Raw genomic sequence first — 19,625 nt, forward strand, 5'->3', positions numbered from 1 at the left:
CAGTATAGAAATGATTGACGTTGTCCTACGTTAAAATACTTCTGCCTTCAAGAAAAAATATAAAAAATATAGTGCCCTTGATCCCAATACCATGTAATCTTTAATAAGCAAATACAATCAATAATTATGAAAACAACATTATTTTTTTCAAGAAGTGTAGTTTTTGTTTTAACGAGGCTAGTTCAATGGTTTTAATTTGATATGCTGACTGTTCAAATCGGCTCAGTAGTTCAAAAGTTATGAATTTTTGAAAAAAATCATATTTGGAAAAGGTGAAAAAAAATTCGGGCCACCCTAAAATGGAAATGGGCATCCCAATAAAAAAATAAAAACTACGGCCTAATATTTTACGATAAGGAATAAAATTGCCGCTTTCCAAGAAAATCTGAGACCCACTATATCGGTTTCGCATGGAATGGCTAAATATACATATTTCAGACCAAATAAAATAGCTTTGCATTCCAGCCAGCCTTGGTTCGATCCCCATTGACGTCGTATGGACTTTTTTTTGGCACATTCCCAAATGAATTGAAAAAAGAAAACAGGAAGAGATGTCTGCTCGCATACATACAAACCTTTCTTTAAGCTTTTAAAATATCTCATTATTTGCGCTGGAGGGTCAGCACACGAAATGGCATTATTTCTGCCAAAGATGAAATGTTTTCAGCCAACGCTAGTTTGGGTGTAGAGACGAATGACCTGAAAAAGTTTCAAGTATCTATAATTCATTACCTTACCTTACCTCGCCGATAAGCTGCTCGTTATTGATGCAGACAAATGAGCAAAAAATGTATGGGAAAATCGAAATGCTTCTACTTTTCATCGATTTAAACCATTTACACACCAGATATTGTGATGTATAACATATCAAACAAATCTTAGTGAAAATCCGATTCATTTTTATTTCATAAAAACGTTACCTGTTTTTTGATTTGGCCCCCTTAATGAAAGACGTAATTGAACGTCAAAAATACTTTTCCATCCGCTTCCTTGTATTTCTCTACACCCATTTTGTTATTTCATCTGGAACGAGCATAAAACTAAGGCTGCACTTTGCTGCAACGTATTGAAAAAGTTTATTTCCAGTATCGACATTTTTTCACTCTTTTATCTACAAGTACTTACCACAGCAGAAAAAAAACCCTAATTGTGAATAACCGGGCTCCTTGCAGTATCCTATTTTGCCCAGGAACTCGGAAAACACATCTGGCCTCTGCTATGGCTGAACGAGGGAGGGCCCGTTTTCCGTGTGACGTTTTCATTCAGTAGGCTGTCATCAAATGTAGGTTTTCCGCGCCACGGAAGCTTGATCTTTCTCCCCATTATTAATTTCTCTGGTGGTATCCCTGTAAGAGAATGCGCAGCGGCGTTGAAGGCATGGATGGCTGCTTTCAATTCTTTTCCATAGTTTGTCCCAGTTGAAGTTGTTGCTACCATTGCTTTACTTACCAGTTTCATACAACTCTCTCCCAAGCCATTTCGCTGGAAATACGATGGATTTGATACCACGATCACGGCATTACTTCTTATGTTCGTCTTCATTAGAAGGGAGGGGCATGTTGAAATCTGAAACGATTGTTCCCCGCTGGTTGCATAAATCGCACCCGAGGTCACCCATGCCTCTGGATCCTTCGGCATGCCAGGCCACCGTACGCGTTCTAGCAAACATGGCCGTATCTGGGTGACCCTTATGAACGATAACGTTTTCTGACCTAAAATCAGTAGTATGACTGCATTACCGGTTTTGATCACTATTCCATCGATTACAGTCAAGTCATCTGCCAGCATTTCAAATCACTTCAATTCTTTACTGGCTGTTTCATGAACATCTACTACCTTCTCGAGCTGCACATAGTCCGCTGTAGCATGTATTTGCGGTTGTCACGAGCCACTTCAATAAACCACGCGTGGTCGTCGCGATCATCTTCCTAATAACCACAACGTGATCATCGCGATACGTTTTAAATAAAATCTGGCGCGGTTGTCGCGATCCGCTTTCAATCAAACTTAGCGCGGTCGATTCAAACCTAGCGCGGTCATCTCGATCCGCTTTCAATTGAACCTTACGCGGTCGTCTCGATCCGCTTCCAATTTATACTAGCGCGGTCATCGCGATTCGCTTTCAATAAAACCTGACGCGGTCGTCACGATCCGCTACATACAAACCCGGCGCGGTCTTCGCGATCCCCTTTCAATCAAACTTGGCGCAGTCGTCACGATCCGCTTTAATCAAACCTGACGCGGTTGTCACGATCCGCTTCATTCAAACCTAGCGCGGTCTTCGCGATCCGACCCGGATATATATGAATGGTGGGATGAACGAAAATTGCGAGACAGCGGACAGTGTTGCCAATACGCATTCTGGAGTTCTCAGACTAATCTCCTTCAATCCCTTCAATCTTCTTACGCACGTTAATAGGCTACGAAATGTTGAGTAAGAATGAAAAATGATTGCACAACTGAAAGGTATCTAAATCAAGTTTGCACGGATGCTAGGGGGCTGTGCACATACCACGTGGACATAAAAAGCACGATTTTAGACTACCCCCCCCCCTCTCCATTCGTGGACAAGCGTTGACATTGACCATACCCCTCCCCCATATATTTTAATCGAAAAAAAAAGAAATAATTGCATTGCGTCTATATTCAATTTTAAATTAGTCTTATTTTTTGTGTTTTTATAATGATACAAAAAAGGAAAAGAAATTAAAGAAAAAAATTTTTCTTTGTTTTGACTTTTTCGCATTGAAATCGAAATTACTATCGACCATTGTGCATTGAATATCCAGAATTCTCTCGGAGTGCTCGTGAGGCACAATTACACTAGACAATTCTTGACTCAGGCAGCGCATCTTTCTTTCGATGCAACGCAAACTGCTTCACTTCCGGAGCTTGCAACATTGAAATCGTTTTATTCCTAAATCCTTTTTCGAAAAGAAAAAAAAATGCAAATAGGCTTTATTAGTAGTTGCGGTTTTCTATTCTTTGATTGATTGCACCTCTTCCTACCAATGTATCTTAGAGTTTGAAAATATGTGAAATCGTTGGCTGCAGGAAAAGCTCGGTAATGGCAACTGTATGAAATGGTGGGTTAAAGTTGCTAAAACAAAAATTCGTGCTTTCCATCTCATTTGTTCTAATGCGTATGGGAATCTATTTGATCATTTATGTAATTATTCCACTATGATAACTGGTATTATGACCAAAATATTACTCCTTCAAAATCGCTTTCCAAGAGCATTCGAGAAAACCAACGACAAATGCATAAATGCATAATCGTAAAATCACAGCAAACCTTAATCTAATTTTTTTCGGCATACTTCTTTACATACTTCTTTACTGAACTTTGACAACGAGATACAAGTTCAGATAATGAAGCGAAAATTAGAACAAATAAAACAATATTTTGGATGCCTAAAATGCTCCAATTTGAAACAAAAATATTTTCGATGCGGTTAATTCCATAAAACGTGAAATTGTCAAGTTCAATTTCAAATATAGGAAGACTTATCGCTTGTGATTTCCACTATGGAATTGATCTAATTGATAGCAGTTTCCTCTTGGCTGTGGTGAAAAATATATAATCTAATCCCGGATTCAAAGCCTCTTGAAAAAAAAAACACAAATGTTGTAATAACATGTAATAATTAACAGAAAACTCACTTGTAACATTCCAATCTTTCGTTCGGTGGGACAAAGTGATCCGCAAAAAAACCGCTCTCCGGTGCTGAGCATGCCTAACTCAGCTGTATTAAAGATAACGTCGCAAAATTCGGAAAATATTCGGGAACGAGGGTACCTAGAAAAAGTGGACTGAATCTGGTTCTTATATTACACAAGTGCAGGTATAGAGATTTGAATAGCACTCGTTTCCCAAAGTCCTTCCCAAATTATTTAGATAATCCTCCAAATATTCCGGCCATTTTATCATGTTATCAACACCCCACATGTACTCTGCAGATAAAAATGTACCAGCAGTTCGCCATGTCAAATTGACTCTCCGTAGACTTGGACCTAGATCACAGAGTTCACTTTATGCTCAAATGACGTAGCTTAGAAGTTGAAAACAATGATCCTCTACTTTCAATGGAAACTTGATCGCTCGCCGTTCATGTGAGTTTCAATTAGAATACATATTTGAGCGGAGAAGTTCGCTGATATGGAAAAATATTCGAAATAACCATTTTATGGATAAATATGGAGTACTCAAAATGGGCGACAAGTTTAAACATTCTTAAAACTGCAGAAAAGATTTCATTTATTTTCGAAAACAGATCTGAATGTTCTTTTAAAAAACTTTTGTTCAACGTGTCCACGTGGACATTATCTGAACTCCCACCCCCCCTCATCGTGGACAAACGTGGACATTTTCGTACCCACTACCCCCCCTAAAGTTGTCCACGTGGTATGTGGACAGCCCCTAGATTGCTCGTGGTTTTTTTTTTGCCGTTCGGATTGGATTGGAACTATTGCGAGAGTGAAACATTCATTGATGAATAAACTTTGTAGCAAGAAAATTGCAAAAAGTGGTGATTGAGAATTTCATCATGACAGCGTTTTGCAGGAACATTCGTTACGTTATATTATACACCTAATATTTCACACGGTTTCTCGAAATCGAATATTTCCACAACTGCATTTTGACTTTTGATGACATAAAAGTTTAACGTTTTGAAGTACACATTGTGAATTAAGGTCACGCTATAATACGGTAATAACAACGGTGCCCATATATGGAAGATTTATCACTAATTTCGGAGATTTGTGTCCGAAGCATGATCGCATAGTTGATGTAGGATTACGTTAGACCATTTTTTTCATGTTAATTTCTCGCTCGGGTTCGAGAGTTCTTCTAGTCCGTTTGTTGTAGCGAACCGTTAAACTCAAAAGGTCATGTCGCATGCCGCTTGTTTGTTTGTTTGTTTTTAGAGGCTTTAAACTGTCACAGTTCATTCGCCTCTAATCTTGGAAAAGAGCCTTTTGGAAAACTCACGCTAAACGATAACTATTAGTCTTGAGAGAAACCATTTGGGAGCCAAATCGCCGCTGCCGTCCGGTCGTTTGCGTGATTACTTATGAATCATGAGTGCTCGCAGCTTACTTGTATCGTCACGGTGCATGATTTTTCTAGTCCGTGTTAGGAAAACACTCTGTGGGTTGCACAAATATGTAGTAAAACAGAAGAAACTGAACAACATTTCGTGACGCGACCAATTCTGAGTTCTTCAATTTGTACTTTTCATATGTTCCCGATAAATGTAATCCTATGTCAAAACAAACTTAGTTTATTAGATGGTAATCCCTGAGCATACAACTCCATTGAACCCTGGAAACATGTATGAGTAACAATATTGATAAACTAAAGTTTAACTAGTTTATTCTCCGCACAAAACTGCCGTCACTCCGTTACTCCAGCAAAATCAACTCTCAGAGAAACTAGTGAATGTATACCGTAAATAACGTGGAGGCTGGAAATTAATTTATTCATTGCAGATGGCATACTTTCATCTGTCACCTGTATCACCGGATTTATTCCCCCGGCACTGGATCGGCAGAGCAACACCGGGCGAGGTGGAATTATTTCAGCAGAAAACCCTCAACACGATATCCTGTGGTCTGCCAAACTTTCATCGACGCCACGCGGAGTATAATTAGAAAAGTTTGTAATTTATGTACAGCGCGCGAATGCTGCGTGGCGTGCGCTCGCCGGATCGCCAAACAGATCTTCGGCAGCTTCGCTGTTCGTGCTGGATGTCATCGCGCTACACTGTTAATTAAGTTCCGAAATACAATAAATATTTTTTCCAGTTGAGCTACGAGTTTTCAATCTTCAGCTTAAGGTTATGTCATGGTGTGATAAAGTTCTCCAATATCAAATAAGATCATCAACGACAATTCAAGCAGCAGCACATCATATGGCAATCACTCTCGGATGTACGTCATTGAAGTGTGCGTTACAACGCAAAAAAGGACCTCGAGTAAATGGACGCAACAATATGTTCCGTCGTATTACGAATCATGCCAAGCAAACAGACGGCGCACAGAATTGCCGAGGCAATAAAAAAAGGTAAAGTGTTTTTACTTCCGCCATCGCTGGAGTGCGGTACAGAGCATAGACTCCAAGCGTTCTTGAGCCCCTCACATCTCACATATGTTCCGGTCGCGTTCTTATGGCGCAACATCAGCAACACAACTTTTGCGCCCCCAATTCATCCAGCCAGGCATGAAGTGTTGAGAAAATTGGATATTAATTTTCAGCATTAGCATGATTTGATGAGGGTATGGCAACGGCACAAAGTAAAACGGCTCGACTCAAAGCCTGTCGTCGAAAGCTACACACTCTCGCGATGTGTGTAAGAGCAATAATCCAGTCAAACGACACTCGACCGCCAGCCCACCCCCGTTAAGCATATGCACGAACGATATCCTTCTTTGTCCTGGAGAGGGCTTGGATACGTGTGTTCCAAACCGTGCGCCGCGGCAGATTGGCTCGAGAAGTTTGTTGGAAAACTTTTCGTGCCTATCGGAATGTGTGGTAATCGGCAATTGGGAAGTGTTCATAAAAGTTCATTTCGGGCCTCGTATGTGGAAGCTAAGTAAAAACAGTCTTTATTAGTAACGCTCAATCTGTGGCGCCCAAAATTGCATGGAAAATTTCGTATTTGGTTTCCATGTGAATTTCAATGGATTTGGTTTGCTGATTGTTTGCTCGAATAGAATACAATCATTATTTGCTCATTAGAAACAATATTTTATACAATTTTTACACATGAAAAAATTACAATTCACGAGATAATTCACCGAACACACACCGGTATAAGAAAAATTTGTTGACGTAGAACCACGCTGTAGTTTAATTCAAGTCGCTTGTTTATAACTGCGGATATCATTTTATAATGCTACGAAAATTTTGAAATAGCCATTCTACCAGTTTGGTCTCCCTGAAATGTTTTTTTTTATTGTAGAATGATTTGACGATAATTGTTTGATGATTCATTATTGTGCTCGCAGAACAATACATGCTCGAGATAAAAGCAGCTGTCATTCTTAGTGGAGAAAGTTTTGTTACTTCGTGACCAAATAAGCGAAATAAACTCTATCTGCACGCGAACCCAAATAAATTAATGATTTATTATAATTTCTTGAATAACTTGCTATTTTCCCAAATAATTTTTTGGTGCACAACCTTAACACCTGCTTCACCATAGCGTCAGTTCAATGCATTGATGACAGGAAACAAACAATGTTAACTACTTGGAAAAAGGCTGAATATTTGCCTCAGCAGAGATTCATTACTAATACCCTAGCGAGAATAATTCCCTCCCGCTATCTCCCCTCCTTGTTTATATTTATCATTACAAATGGCTATTTTTACGTACGGGTTATGAAGCACGCAGGTACGCACACAAATATCCATATATCGATGGCTTGAAGCAACTCAATATACACACACTTATCTCTGTTTTGCGCTCTTCTCAACAGAAGCCCTCTCTGGTTATATTGGAGAGAGAGTTTTCCTACCGCCATGCGAAACCAAATCACTGGCAAAATTCCAGAACATTTATTTTCTTGGTGTTCATGGTTTCGTATATAGAACGATACTGGAAATTTGACTTTCCTTCATTTCCTTGCTGAATTGAAGAGACTTTATACTTCTTCAGTCCATTCGTCTCTAGCCTCCAAAAAGGCCCTTGGAAAACTCTACTCTCCTAGGTTCGGAAAAGCCTACTCTTCATATTACTCCTCCACCCCCATTACTTTGAGAAAACCATTCGATCCCTCCCCGTCCAGCTCGCCCAGCAACGGTGTTGTCCAGTCGGTGTTCTCACGAAGAATGAAGTTTGCCTAAGCAAGATCCACTGTTTATACTGTAGGCAAATATTCCCCTTCGTTCTTCTTCTTTTCCTTTGTTCACGGAGACTTAACATCTTACGATTTCCTCTTCGTTGCTCGTCGATAAGTTGCTCGTTTTTGACAGCTCTGTCCGGGGAAGCACACAAATGGACAGAACAAAAGTATGAGGAAATGGGAATGCTTCCAATTTTCATCAATTTAAACCATAGACCGACTATGGGGTTGTAATGTATAGCATATCAAACAAATCTTAGGGAATTTCTGATTCGTTTGGTATGTAAATCGCCAGAATCCGTTCGCGAAAAAAATAGTTATTAACGTTAACTTTATTTCATGAAAACGTGACCTGTTTTCTGATTTGGCACCCTTAATGAAAGAAGTAGTTCTACGTCAAAAGTAAACCAACATCGTTTTTAAAGGATTTCAAGATAGTCCATGGGATCAAGCCCTCAACAGCAACCATAGGTTCGTTGAGGGAGCAAAATTTCTTCATCGGCATTCGTGGAATCCGCAAGTTTAGGGATGAAAACATTTTCAACTTCATCGCGACACCAAAACTGAAAAATTTACGTCGATTGATTCAGCAGCTATACAAGTCGCTAGAATCGAAGGAAGATTTTCGTTGAAATGAGAACGGAAGAAGTAGTTCAAAGAGTGGTTGAATAATTCGATAACAAGTACTCATTAACCAACAACGGGACGACTCACCGTATTCGTCTCTACGTTGAGAATGGAGATACTGATGTTAAGCTTCTTCACCAAACATGGCAAAGCAGTGGATCATCGAATACCTTTCCAACTAAGGGAACATAATTTCCATCAAACACGTCCCATTCCTTGGTACAGCTCGCACGTTACATAATCGAACCAAATCTAGACATGATGTAAATACAACCAGGAGGTTCAATTTGGAGTCAGCTGTTCGTAGAACCGAGCAAAACTTTCACGGCAAAACAAATCAACGCTATAAGAGTGCTAGCGCAAACGCGAACCTCGTACAGGCCTGGGGAGCAACCAGCATCCATCATCAGCACCTTCACTAGCAACACAACCATCATCACAATCACAATCTTCGTCGCAGGTCCAACCGTCAATACAATCGCAAACCGCAACACAACACTTCAAACGGCCGGCCTCAGCGCATGATGCAGAACTCAGAACAAAATCAGTAAAGACTTCAGCCTCCGACGTAGGAGAGCCTACTGTTGGAGAGACACCGGATAAAACAACGAAGGGATACGATGGAGTGAGCTCCATGAGTGACCGCACACGCATCGCATCGACCAACAGCGGATCAAACTCTCTCAATAGAAAACTTGAAAAAACAATGGAAATATGTATCGTACACATATGTAATATGTGTACGAGCTCGGGGTCATACGAGGATCAAACAAGAGGGCAAGTACAGCTGTAATAGATACAAGAAATACTGTAACAAACTTTACCTACACTTTCTCAACTGCAAACTTAAATGGTATAAGGAACACAAACAAAATCAACTCGTTAAAATCTTTCGTGTGCATCAGGGCTCGGTAAAGTCATATTCAACTAAGAATAGTCAGGGGACTATGAAGAAAATCGCCTTCGTATTCAATTGGAAATGGCTTCTTCCAGAAGTTTCTCCATCAACATAACATGACTCAAAAGTCATTCGGGCGTTTAGTTGCAATCTCACTCTACGACTCGACTATCTCATTTCATTCTTCCCCGTCAAATCGACTTCATGTCATAGAGCGGTGACTCCCCCTTAATAAGAACGTTTCTCTTCCTTATCCCTTCCTTCCGTATGCATGTATAAATGTTTGAGTTCAACGTGGTTTGAGATATACTACAGGTTAGCTAAATTTGTTTGTATCGTACACAAAAATTACTCACACATATGAAATAGCGTGTAGTGTTGTGTTCAGAGCCACTGACAAATTTGTGAATTTTGTTGAAATAAACCCGTTTTTCGGTATGTTTTTTTTTTCGCAAAATTGAGCTCGGATACAACATGAACTAAAATTTAGTTTACAATTCCTCCCAAAATGCACGCTAGTTTACACGCTATTCACTAATACTAACGCGAGGACCTTTATAGCATGCCTGGTAACTGTCTTATTTAGTTGGTTTGATTTCACGGTGGGTAAACAATGATGTCGTTCTTTAATGGTGTAACTACTTTTTTGCATCAGAAATCAAGTTTTCGTTTCATATAAAGCGAAACGAAATAGATTGTGTACGCGGGTAATGGGATTCGTGTTAGGGGGAGTAGTGATGTGGATTGAATTAACCTGAATGAAGAGACAGATTTTTATTTATTAGTCACGTCGATTAGAATAACCATTTGCTAGAATGGCTCATCAGGCATCCTCGCTCTTAATTCTCGTCATGTTGACGGCGAATGCCGAAGTAGTCCTAGTCGAAGCGAAGCTACTGAGAGGAGAGTCGATTTTCATTTTTCATCTTCGAGAAATTCAGGCCCTGGTGCACACATTAGACTTAGACAACATAGCAATGCAAGAGATGGTTAGCGATAGCATTTGTCTCCCTGGAGATGATATGATAGTAAATATTGATGAAAAAGAGCGAGATACTGCAATAGTTGTACGAAATGGAATCGAAACAATGGAATTTTGCAATGGACCCGCCAAAAACGAAATTACAATTCGCTGATTGACTGGTGGTCTTCAAATGCAAACAGATAAATAGCCTCTTTTATTCGTTGGAAAAACTCAATTTGTTTGAAAACATTCAACAACCCAACGGGTTTTTATCACTTCTGTCTGGATCGAACATATGAACAACATAAGGACCGCGATTGCACCACTGAAATCAACAAAATGAAAGAAATTTTCCGAATCAAAGAAAAATAAGAACTCCGAACTCCTCCGAATGGCAGGCCGAGTTAACCGACAACAAGATACAACCCAACGAACATTAAATCGTATCACCAGAGTATATGCAGCATTATATATCCCATATTTTAGGAGGTATATGATGCGCCTAACTAACATATACGTGCAAAAGTGGAGGCGATATACATATATGATATTTGCTTGCGAATTAGTTCGGATGAATATACGACTTACGAATGTATCTACATTCGACAAAAAAAATTAGAGGAACAGAATGCGAAGTCGGGAATTTCAAGTGATTTTTGACATGCTGTATCTTCGTAAAAAGTCAACGCATATCTCCAATAAATTCTGCACAAGGATAATTCATTACTTTGACGAAAAAAAATTATTTAAATTTCGTGCATCGATTTCAAAAAAGTGCCAAAAACAGGATTTTTATAGTGTTTTACAAAATCCACTGTAGTTCGGCAAATATCGCAGTTAGTTATAATGTTTGCAGGCAAATTTTTAGCCTTGTGCATTTCCTAAACATCCGTAAACGTTTCATATTGATACGTTCAGTCGTTTTTTCTAGCCGATTTTTTAAAGTTTGAAGTAAATTAAAGGAGCATTTAATCGCAATCGTATCAGAAGTACAAAATCCTACGCGACTCTCTGAACGAATGATTCGTAACTTTCGTTTTCATGCGCTTTTGGTTTTGGCACTTTTTTTAAGTCGATGCGAAAAATTTAAAAAAAAAATTTCCGTCGAAGTCACAAATTATCCTTGTGCAGAATTTACTGGAGTTTTTGAAACTGCCTTCCGATTTGCGGTGCGATGGTTGTTTATTGAATTATTCATCATCAAAGACGAAGGGGTAATATTTCATTCAAACTGAAATATCTCTGTGTGAGAAGGTCCTACAGGAACGTTCTTGGAACCAAATAAAAGCTGATTGATAAGGTCAATTAGATTTGCTGTTGAGTTGGTTGGCAAAAAATTGGGTTAGTCCAGAATATTCTTGAAAAAACAAAGAAAAATCGATTTTAAATTTCTTCCCGTTATTGTTGCCCGCTACACCAACCTTTACCAAGAAAAAAATATGTACGAAAAATATTCTCATACCTGAAAATTAAAGCTTAAAAATGATGCGCCTCCCATCGATATGCGTTCATCTTTCACGAAGATACAGCATGTCAAAAATCACTTAAAATATCCGACTTCGCGCTCTGTTCCTCTAATTTTTTCGTCGAGTGTAGTACGACTATTGTCATAGGTATAAGCGATTTACCACATGCAAATAAAAAAAATGAATGGCAGAAAATGTTCGTGAGGTTATAATTATTTCTATAACCTCACGAACCGCTATTTGTACAGCACTTTTATGTTTCTAGAAATAGGAATTATTCAATTGACTTCTAGTGGGAGGGAGGTATTAATATTTAAAATGAGTGGTGGTGATGATAAAGAAATCTGCTCCGATGGGATACGAACTCCGGTTGTTAAGCAACGGCTATCTGGAATATAATTCTAGAGCAGTTAAAACTCATACATATAATACGAATTCGGATACAGAAATGCGCAGAACAAATTGATGTAAAAATGAGTGTGCTTCCAGTTTCACGGATTAGGGAATTGTAAGGTATAATATATTGAACGATTCTTAGAGGATTTCCAATTCGATTGGTAGTTATTAACTTATTAAAAAAATCGAGGGGTTGATGCAGATGCAATCGGATACGTCATTCCTGGTCGTCTATTGTGTTTTAGTGGAAATGTCATGAAATTGATATAGTTGATATAGTGTTTTAAGAAATCAAATAACATGAAGTAAAAATTCTCATTCAAATTTTACCAATTTAAAGCTGCTTTCGGGCCTGCTGATCAGGTAGAGATTATTTTCCCTCCCTAAATCACCATATCGCCACCAGACGTCGACATTGTACAAACGTCATCGCGGATCTTAATATGTCACATTCCTAATATGATGTAATATGTCCTCAATTACGATCTAATATGATTTACAGTTGAATTTTCCACAGTATGTAAAACAATTTTCCGCTGTACTACCTTGATTCAATTTATATGTTTATACGACTCACGAACTGCATCAGCCTGATATGAATATATTATTTTGTTTAGGTCGATTCTACGATAGTGTATATCATATAATCGATGCTTGTTATATCGAACTGCGACTTAATCTGTAGTGTTATCACTAAAATCGATCTAAATAATCTGTTATCATAAAATCGAGATTTTTGCATTTTATACGATTTTAGAATACACAATGTATACTTTCATTGACATTATATATCATCTTGATTCGATTTCACTTTATATGTGACCTAGAATATGTTATGCTATGCTATTTGATGTTTGATGAGAACCATCGCATTGCTGGATACCGATGGTCAGTGGGCAAGGAGGAAATAACTCGATATGTACAGCAACATTACCAAGACCTTTTCGACGAACAGGACATTGAAGTGGTCAACCGTTTCAACCCAAGACGATCGGTTGATGAAAATGATGAGGGGAACAGTGGACTCATGGTTGATCTGACAGAAGACGAAGTTTTTACTGCTATCAAGGGTTCGGCAGCAAACAAATCTTTCAAAGGAGTTTTACCGGAAATGTTGGAAAATATTCTAACAACAGAGGAAGACCGTTGCTATGAAGATCGAAGCTCAGCTTCCTGCATGGACAGGAATAACAAAAAAAAGGACATCATTAAATTACTTAGTGTCCTTTTTAAGAACAACATGAAGAATACAGCTGAACAAAACTGGAACACCGTACACCGTAATTTGAATGGCCTTCTACACTTGAACCGTCCACGTCTAGTGAACATGAAACAAATGGTTATGCTTTTCAATACGTTTATTTGCTCCAAGTTATGGTACTTATACTATGTAGCTTTGCAAGTAGTTTTGTTCAGAAAGCAAATTGGGTTCTTTTAGTGAAATGGTTAGGCTGATCAAACTTACCCTTTTTGGACGACAAAGTATCGTTTTTCGACCATTTTGGAGAGTCCTGTCTTTTTATCAATCTGTACAGTATTCTGAGTATAAAGAAAATATACTTTTAATAATATCGTGTTGTACTACGATTTATTTGGAAACCCATGCCTCAACCAATTTCTTCTCACCAAAGATTAGTTGGTGATCTTTCGAACATTTATTCGCCATGTTGGAAGATATTATGTATCTGTTATTAGAGTTTACGTTCAACTGTTACTGTTTTAAACAAGCATAACTTTCTGTATTGGGTGCCTGCCAATCCAAGCGAACCCAATACACTATATTCATATTTCGTTTTAGGAATTTGTATCTAGCATCATACGCGTGACATCATCATTTAGTGAGATTTCTGCCTGATCGCTACTTGGAACGAGACTGAGTATTAGAAACCGCGAGTGTAAATGTCTACAATTTGTGTATATCAACTAAGTTACAAACATTTCAATTTGCAATATCTCCTTTCTCCACAATGACCGTACGGATGAACGCTACATTTACATTTCTAGCGAGCGATTTACGCACACCTCATTCTCATTCTCTCATATAAAAATTATATTTCACGGCAACACCCGTTCTTCGGAATAGAAAGTACTTGTAGATAGGGACAGAAATGCGCAGAACAAGTTTCGGGGACCCTGAAAAGGATTGATGGCTTGCGTAGTTTTGTAGAATCATTTCGAGAAGCAACGATTCTTTTTTGCCTTTGCGAAGACCATACACTAACTGGTCATATCTCGCAATTTGTTTCTTTATATCAATGCACGCATTGCATTGAGTATTTAACGAGAGGCTTCTTCGGTGCATCACCATTCATCAAGCATCAAACACGCGTCTAACAGAAGCACACAGTTCGAGGGGAAACATAAAATACAAAACGAGCAGAATAAGCGACCTTTGTTGTTCCGGGCAAAGTAAGATTCTGAGAATTTTCCTCACAGGAGATGCACTTTTACGCTAGCGACAGCTTACTTATTTACGCAAGGGTGGAGTTTACTTCGCAAATATTCTTTTTTCGCTTTCCCCCTTCGTTGTTTCGATTCTAGCGGCTGCATAAGTTGCCCGTTATTGACAGCTCTGTTCGGGAAAGCGCACAAATGGACAGAACAAATGTATGGGGAAATGGGAATGCTTCAAATTTTTATCAATTTAAGCCATATACAGACTATGGAATTGTAATGTATAGCATATCAAACAAATCTTAGAAAAAAATCCAATTCGATTGGTATTCAAATCGTTAAAATCCGTTCGCAGCCAAAATAGCTATCAACGTTAACTTTATTTCATAAAAATGTGACCTGTTTTCTGATTTGGCACCTTTAATGTGAGACCTACGTCAAAAATATTTCATATAAACGGGACATGTTTTTTAAGTTGTTAACCCTGCTGAAAGAAGAAAGAAGATATTCTACGTCAAAACTAGTCGATTTAGGTGAAATACAGACGGCAAAAACTTGTTAAACCTATGGAAAATTGTTACGATATTGTGTTGAAGTACATTGAAAAATGGTAGGCTAGTCTAGGAGAAACATAACAGTGTAATGTTAAGCACTTGCCCTACAATTTAATTTCGAGCACCTCGAGTCGTTCCACTAACTAACAAGCTGTAGATTTTGGCACAGTCTAATCAACACGAGTGTGGTTCGTCTTTGTATGTTAAAGGGTTGAAGTCCATGCCTGAATGGCCAGAGATTCAAAGAAGCATTAGTGAAAACACTTCCTGTTCATATAGATTACAGGAATTATAAGTAATGAAATAAAAAAGTGGAACAAATAATCCTAACTAGTTTCGAATCGTTGTGCGCAGATATTTTCAGAAACGGAAAACAAATTTCTAGAATGCGAGGAACTCGTGAAATTTACTGATTATATTGAGCTTGGGTAAACTGTACACTCCGTAGTTGCTCTCCGTGATTGACCTGAACCAGCGAAATTGCACGAAGAACACACAGAATTTGTGAAGCTTACTGATTATATTTTCTGTTTACCTGGTAGTACCGTATTTGTTGATAAGATTTTTCACAATGATCAATATTTGGACATAATATTGTCGCGACTAAATGATTAAACGATTATCGCTATTATAAATTCCAAACAGAACATTGATCAAGAATGTGACAAATTTTATGATAAAATGTCCAAAAATTCTCACCTCCTTCGCAAAGTCTCTTCAGCATCTAAACATTCTATTTACTCAATAAAATTCTTAAAAAAATAGTAAGGTAAATGATTTTGGTTTGTCTAATCGAAATATGATCATGGTTTGTCCACTTTTTTGAATGCTACAATTCAGCACACCTTTTTCAATTCGAGTATTCGAATGTTTCAAGATAAATAAATAAAATTGTCTATTTCATGATTTGCAGTGGTTTTATAGTATATTTTTACGGAATCACATGTTTTAAAGGATTGTAAAATACACCTTCTATTAGAGTCAATGCGCTCCTCATTCGAGCTAACTTTTAATCGATCACCAGATGATTATTTGGCACATATTCAGACCTTTTCTAGATTATAACACTTACAAATATTGTAAACATCAAGCTTGCACACCATTTGTATCAGATATACATAGCTAAATCATTAAATTAACGCATTTAGATGAACTCAATTCTGGTAGCAACCGCTTGGCGCGCTGCAGTTTTTTATGTTGTCCTTCGTTTGTAGTAGAAATAAAGTTTCTCTGTGTTTAGTGTGTTGAGGTGAACACTTTTAAAATGCCCAATAAAAGGCAATATTCTGAAGAAAGCCTGAATTATGAATGAATCAATATGATGACAGTAAACCTTAGCAATGATAAATGCAACATCTACTTGAGAATTCGAATGTTTGCATTCAAAAATGATGATTTCTAAAACCGGACAAACCATGATAATTTTTTGGACAAACCATGATCATAATTTCTCTTTGAGGAAAATCGTTGAAAAATATAAAAATTTGATTAATTTCAACACCTTATGGTAGTATTAGCAACTAGAGACTTGGGGCTTTTCAGCAAAGCCAAACTTGTATCGATTATATGTAATTTTCATGAAGAAAAATCGATTTGCATTTACTAGTTGCGTAAAAACACCCCTAATCGGACAAACTAAGATCATTTACCATATTTTTTGTTTTTTTTTTCTTCATTCGATTGATTTCAAAACGAAGGCTATGTTAGTAAATCGTTATCTTAGAACATTGAACGAGGGACCATCTCTACTTCGGGGGACTATATGCTATAAACTATTAAGGCTTCTCTTCAAAAAATCCCTGATCATTGCCTTCGGTTCTTGCTGTATAAGATTATTTATCAGCATTTCCTTAATCATCTGCCAGCGGTTGGAATCACCACACGTTGCACAAGAAATTGGAAGCTGATATGGAGGAATATGGAGGAATACAATATACTATCTGCTTGTTCCCGGCATACTACACCACAATGGGCTATTTTACCGACAGGAGCGAGTTAAGGAGAGTTAAGTCAGACCGAACCATGTGACGTTTTAATGATTTCGAGCTTGAAGTATGATGCTATAAGAGGTTCTCTATAATCATTCCAAACAATTCCGATACGTTATTACTGCTGTACGCGTGATTGTGGTATGTAGTTACGAAATGCTTAACCCAATGTAATCAATAGCTCGAAATTTTTGATTTTGCCACTTGATCCCCTCTGACTTAACACCTGTAAATAAATCATTTTCTAAAAACAAAAAAAGCAGGTTAAAGCCATTTCTTGTCCTATCATACTCACGAAGCACTCAGAGCACTCAACATTGAGTTACAATAAAAAACAGAATATAATCAAATGAAAGTATAATTTTCAGCAATTTGATATGCCAACGATGATTATGTGCTTCAGTGTCCATACAAATGGGCACATTTTCCCTCCGGGCAAGAGTGTCTCCTTGGAGATAAAAATAAATATAATCCACGGCAAAGAAACCTCGATTCTTGACAAAAGCATCCCAGCTGATTCATTACCGGACTCCCGGAGCCCCGAAGCAGATGAATGTTTATGCTTACTACACGAAATACAAGTGAGTCACCGAGACAACCAGAGACAGGACTTCGCTTAGGAAAAGCAAGGGAAGATGTTACTGCGGCTCGTAAATATTGTGAGCCGCTTCGGGATATTTTAACACAGGACTGCAAGAAGAACGAAGACGGGAAGTATATAGGTCACGTTAAGTGGAATAGTATGACCGTCCCGATTCGACAGTTTCTTTCACGCGATGGTGACACAACAACCGATCCTTGAAAAGGAATTCAGTCCAATTTGCAATTTGTATAGACAAAGGTTAGATAATTGAAATATAAACTTTAATCCATTTTTTTCTGTGGAAGATTGCATCATTCCGCTCATGCATTTGTTACACAAACCTCGCATCAGTAACTTCCGACACGTACCCTACATATCATATAAGCCACGTTGGATGCATTTTATTACACATCACAGTTACATGGTGTAATCAAACAAACCGCCCGAATCCATCGTGATATCGCGCACACAATCACAAACCCTCGTACCACATCCGTTATTTCTCAATATCCTTGTAGCAAAAAAAAAATCTTGATGGATGAGTAATGCCATAATGCCCCCATCAGCGGTTTTATTTTTATTTTCCATAAATCTGCAACACGACAAGCCGCTCGTCTTCACACCCAACCATTCGACCAACAGCAACCAGTGCCAGCAGTGTCCTGGTTCGCAAAGTTTAAACCGATATCGATACCGATACATATCAGCAGAGCCGACAAAATCTTGCCATCATCTCACTTTATCCCCTCTTCGCGCGCGCGCGCCAGATTACGCCTTTTGGACGTGTGAACAGGCGGCGAAGAGCCCCGGAAAACTTAGCACCGGACACGACGGTGGTGGGTTCTGTTATTCAACCTTTTCTTCCTGCCCGGTTTGAGATTATCCCAGATGCGAACATCGAGCACGCTTTTGGGGGGAAAGTTGGTGATTAATTCATAGTATCCTAGGCACATGGTACCCCGGCTCGGCTGCATCATTTTGGTCGATCGCCGTTTAGAATTAATTAAATGTAAACTTTTATTCCTAGTAGACAACGACGACGATGGATTATGGCTCAACGCAACACCGCTAATCTTGGCTGTCTATCTTGCGAAACAGTTTCGTTTATGGTCCGTTAAATTAAATCAATTTTTGGCAAATTTAGACATCTGTTCCATGCCGAAAATTGATATTAGGAAGCAGCGTGAGAAAATCATTGGCCTTTTTCAGTAAGTTCGAGACCGAGAAATCGATGGAAACGTGAATAAGGAATCGGTTGATCAAGAGTTCACGTTTCAGTTTTATCACTGATGTCAAAATTGACATAGCTAAAACTGTCAACAAAGATTATTATTCTGTTTTTCAAATTGATTGGTTAGATACACTCGACAAAAAAATAAGAGCAACAGAGTGCGAATTCGAAAATTTTAAGTGATTTTTGACATGCTGTTACTTCGTGGAAAATCAACGCATATCGATGGAATGCTTATTACTACCTTCAGGTATTAGAATATTTCACGTACATATTTTTATCTATAGGTGTGTAGGTGTAATGTGCAACAATATCGGGAAGAAATGAAAAATCTATTTTTCTTTGTTTTTCCAAGAATATCCTGGACTAACACAATTATTTTCTAACCAACTCAATAGCAAATCCAATTAACCTTATCAACCAGCTTTCATTTGGTTCCAAGAACGTTCCTGTAGGACCAGAACGTTTCATATTGATACGTTCAGCCGTTTTTCTAGCCGAATTTTCAAAGTTTGGAGTAAATTAGAGGAGCATTTAATAGCAAATCGTATCAGAAGCAGGGCCCGAAATCTTCGAAGGTGAAAAATGAGGACCGACTCTACTCCCAGCAGCTTCGCTTCGACTAGAACTGCTTCGGCAGTCGCCGGCAACAGAAAGTGACTTGACTAGAAAATGA

The 19,625-nt window shown here is 38.3% G+C and overlaps 1 protein-coding gene across 1 annotated transcript in view; it reads left to right on the top strand.

Moving 5' to 3' along the window:
- Positions 1-19,625, top strand: part of LOC129780377 (uncharacterized) — a 270,544-nt gene that overhangs the window by 238,813 nt on the left and 12,106 nt on the right. Inside the window, exon 13 of the mRNA XM_055788571.1 lies at positions 5,494-19,496. The gene's annotated coding sequence lies outside the window, so the exon portion shown is untranslated. The remainder of the gene's footprint in view (positions 1-5,493; positions 19,497-19,625) is intronic.

This window comes from Toxorhynchites rutilus, chromosome 3, assembly GCF_029784135.1.
Source record: "Toxorhynchites rutilus septentrionalis strain SRP chromosome 3, ASM2978413v1, whole genome shotgun sequence".
NCBI classification, from domain to species: Eukaryota; Metazoa; Arthropoda; class Insecta; order Diptera; family Culicidae; genus Toxorhynchites; species Toxorhynchites rutilus.